This window comes from Bison bison, unplaced genomic scaffold (assembly GCF_000754665.1).
Source record: "Bison bison bison isolate TAMUID 2011002044 unplaced genomic scaffold, Bison_UMD1.0 scf7180017864302, whole genome shotgun sequence".
In the NCBI taxonomy this organism is placed as follows: Eukaryota; Metazoa; Chordata; class Mammalia; order Artiodactyla; family Bovidae; genus Bison; species Bison bison.
In genome coordinates this window covers 8,307,661-8,312,323 of record NW_011494874.1, presented here as the reverse complement: position 1 = coordinate 8,312,323, position 4,663 = coordinate 8,307,661, and positions in this window count along the sequence as shown.

Genomic DNA, 4,663 nt, shown 5'->3' with positions numbered 1-4,663 from the left:
AGGAGTTCATGGTCTGAGCCACAGTCAGCTCCTGGTCTTGTTTTTGCTGACTGTATAGAGCTTCTCCATCTTTGGGTGCAAAGAATATAATCAATCTGATTTTGGTGTTGACCATCTGGTGATGTCCATGTATAGAGTCTTCTCTTGTGTTGTTGGAAGAGGGTGTTTGCTATGACCAGTGCATTTTCTTGGCAAAACTCTATTAGTCTTTGCCCTGCTTCGTTCCATATTCCAAGGCCAAATTTGCCTGTGACTTCAGGTACCAGGCTCATTTCTCGAGAACTCTGCAGCGGACACCCTAGCTATGACCTTCTGTCATCCCAAGGACAAAATCCTAACCCCCAGCTACACTCACTTGCGGGCACGTCTTCTAGAGAAGCACCCTGGCCCCCACCTGGGCCTTTGCCTTGCCAGTTTCTTCTCCCTGGAATGTGCTTCTCTTTTAAATAGCAGCTCTCTACCCTTTGTCAACACTCAGTTCAAACACCACCGCCTCTACTTTCTCTGAGGCCCTGCTGTGCTGGGCCAGGCAACCCCACCCCCTGCTGGTGAGATTCTTGCTGTAAGGCTGAGGTCCTGGGGAGTGGGCGTGTCCTACTCCTCTGCGTCCTGCTTAGCACGAGCTCTACGCTAATGGTTCTGCCCCTCCTCTGGCATCTGTGGTCAGTACTGTCTCACGGAATCCGGGGATCTGAGATACTGCTCTACGTTGTTCACAATGTCACATGTTCTCCATTCTAGAAGTATGTGTTGTACACACAGAAGGGCCAGGGTGGGAAAGAGTTCCACTGGACTAGAAGCTGAAGGTCTGTTGGGGTGGGAGGGGCATAAAATTAAACTGTGATACATAAAAAAGCCCTGAAAGGTTCTGGTCTCCAAAAGTAGAGAAATCGGGCTGGGTGGTAGGGCAGTGAAGTGGTTCTGTCCTTTGATGCCTCTAATGGTGTATCCAGCATTTGTGGAACTGCTTTATGGATGGCTGGCTAGCTGAGCTCTTAAGCCCAGCATGTGATTTGCAGTTTAGAAAAACCCAACTTTATGCCAATATAATTCAATACCTCACCACCTAATTAAACATATTAAGTAATTTTAAGGTGCTCATCCTGGACTAATATGAGATATATAACAGGAATAGAATAACACTGTTTTTCTGGCATTAATGAGGGAAGAAAGTATGCCTCTGAAATTTATTTTTTAACACAACCTACTTAGACCATGTCTTCCCTGGTGGCTCAAATGGTAAAGCGTCTGCCTAGAACGCAGGAGACCCGGGTTTAATCCCTGGGTCGGGAAGATCTCCTCGAGAAGGAAATGGCAACCCACTCCAGTATTCTTGCCTGGAAAATCCCATGGACGGAGGAGCCTGGTGGGCTACAGTCCATGGGGTCGCAAAGATTAGGACACGATTGAGCGACTTCACTTAGACCGAGTCTGTATACTTTTTGTTGGCAATCTAACATACACTACGTTTCCTTGACTTCTTAACCGAAGTACACGGAATACCATTTTCTTGTCTGGATGACTTGGAATTACCACACAGGGGCTCTAACGCTCAAGGAATTGTGACACGCGAGGACCATGAACCTCCGCTTACACCCAATGCTTCCAGAATGCAGCTGTCCAAAAAAGAGAAAAATCCCCAAATATCTGCTTCTCAGTTTTTAAAAATCTCCTGTTAGTCATGGGTTCTTCCTGCGTTTAGTGTTAACCTTTTAAATTTACTTCTAATCTGTTGTGGCTGTAATATTAGAAAACTAAGCAAGTATACTGTTCCCTAAAATACGCACAAGTCTTGGAAAGGAACCAACAGCCTCTTCCCAGAATCTGGCAGCTCCCACACTCCCGTGCCCTGACAGGGACAGCACTTACTGGCTTTTGCTGCCCTGCTTCCTAAGGAAGACTAGTGCCCCCTACCTGCCTTGTGGGGTAAGGCCGAGACTCGGTATGAAATGCTCCAAGTTTCTCAAAGAATAGAATGATTCTGAGAGTTGTGCAGTATGGGTGAACCCCCCGGGCCGCAGCTGCACAGTAGGAAGAGATGGACAAGGCGACAGCTCAGCCGCTGGCCTGGCATACAGGCTTGGAGTTACACCGGGTGCAGATCTGGATGTCTGGAGAGGGGAGAAGGCTTGGAAATATGTCACCTTCTCCTCAGGGCTTTATTATTTTTTTTAATAATTTTTATTTACTTAATTTTTGGCTCTGCTGGGTCTTTGGTGTTTCTAGTGCTTTTTTCTGGTTGTGGAGAGGGGGGCTACTCCCAGTTGGGGTGCTTGGGCTTCTGTTTGTGGTGGCTTCTCTTGTTGCGGGGCACGGGCTCTAGGGCGCTCAGGCTTCAGTAGCTGGTGGAGCCTGGCTTTAGCTGCTATGAGCTTTGTGGGATCTTCCCGAATGAGGGATGGTATCCCTGTCTCCTGCACTGGCAGGCAGATTCTTTATCACTGAGCCACCAGGGAAGCCCTCCTCCAAGTTTTAATACAAAATTCTCTTGGTGACCCAATTTTGTAAGTGCAGCCTATGCAAAATGCTCCCCCCTTCTTTATTATATTATTTTTCTACAAAGTGTAATTGGTTAATAATATAGTCTTTTTATTAAAGCTCTAAAACTCTGGCTCACGGAAATTTGTTATCAAATTAATTCTGTCTCAGTAGGTTACACTTCCAAAAACTGTCAAGTTTAGAATTAGCAAGTGGCTAATTTTTCTGGCTAGAAGAGTAGAAAAAAATATTATTTAAAATCATTATTTTTCCTGCAAAAGGAAAATAAACAGTTAATGTCATCCCACTTCCAACCCACTCCCCTACTCTGAGAAACAAGGGTCCTTTGCTAGCTACTCTGGTGAAGGAGGCTAGAGCTATGGACGCCCAGGAGAGCAAGATTTAACTCTGAAGCATGTAATTATTAAGGCCCAAAGGCTGAAGTATGAAGTGAAATTCTGACTCAACATAAAGAGTAGTTATGGCCTTGGTAATATATCTTAGTCATCATTCAAAGGAAAACAATAAAATTTTCTCAGTGTTCGTCTGGCTGCGAGCTCAGAGATTATCAGAGGGAGACACAGACTCCTGCCAACAGATAAATCGTCCTAATACGCAACACACAACAGCCCTGGCTCCTTGCTGCTGAAATTCTGTGGTCTAGGCACCTTCTCAGAAGTCTCTGGAACATAGTAACAGTTTGAGTTATGGAATCTACCTGTTAATAAAGAAACATAACACAAAACATTAAAATGTTTCACTAAACAGCTAAGCAGAATTCAATTCTTTTATCACCTTTACTCAAGTCTTAGCACGCTTTATGATTAACTTTTAATTTTTAATATGACCTTATAGGAGATATCATTTGGGTTCTTTCCCTCGAAATGAAATAAGGTTCTGAATAGACAAAAGTCCAGCAGATGTCTGATTTTAAAGGCCTATGTGTAGCCAGGGAGGTCAGTCCTCACTCAGAGAGGAGCATAGGGCTAAAGGGGAACAACTTTCAGAAGTGAAAAACTATGGGTTATTTTTTTAATCGGAGTTTTGCACTGAAATTATTGTCATTTTAGTTTCAAAAAGCATAAAAATCACATTTGTGTCCAATACATACTCATATCCTGGAGATAATTCAGGAATATTTAATTTTGTTAGACTTACTGAATTTGTTATAATTCTGAATTAAATTTTTTTTAAATGCTTATGAAGGTAAAACAAAACAAACTTATGAACCCGAAGTGTTCAAGTTTGTCAAAAAGATGTTACTAACAAAGAGTGAAAAGAGAATTTAGGAGCCCAAATGCCCGAGAACAATTATCCAGGTCTAAGGCAAGTTTCAAATGAATTCCTGTACACAAAACCTGTTTGTCGTGCTACACACACACAACAGTATTTTGGGGGTAAATGTCTAATAGCAGAGGAATAGAATGCAAAGAAATTCATTAAAACTCTCCAGTCCTTGTATAAAGACACCACCCTTGTGGCAGAAAGGGAAGAAGAACTAAAGAGCCTCTTGATGAAAGTGAGAGTGAAAAGTTGGCTTAAAGCTCAAACATTCAGTTTTAGGCCAGCTCTTTTACTCTCTTTCATGTTATTATGACTAGATAAATGCTACTGACATGTAGGGCCATGTAGTAGGCCATGTCTTCCCCTTGCACAACAGGTGTGTTTTCTTTGGTGCTAATAACGATCTCGTTGGAGGCCTGGAGTGCTGCAGTCCATGGGATTACAAAGAGTTGAACCCAACTGGGCAACTGAACAAAACAATACATGAAATACTGATCTAACCAGTTATGAGACAACTGAATGAGAAAGTAATGGGAAGAGATATGCATATGTGGAGGAAGTTAAATCCTCATCTTTCTTAGTGGGAGGGAAACAAACACCTGAACATTAAAAGTTAAGAAAATAGCTAAGTATACAAGTTCTTTATATAGGGATAAGCACCAAGGAAATTGACTAAGAGATGAAAGTTATCACCTAATGAAAAAGCTTATAAAACCTACTTGGTTCTTTAATCTATATGCATATCTAGATTTGATTAAATAAAAAGTGAACTAAAAATGAAACAACAAAGCTCAACATTCAGGAAACTAAGATCGTGGCATCCAGTCCCATCACCTCATGGCAAATAGATGGGGAAACAGTGGAAACAGTGGCAGACTTTATTTTTGGGGGCTCCAAAATC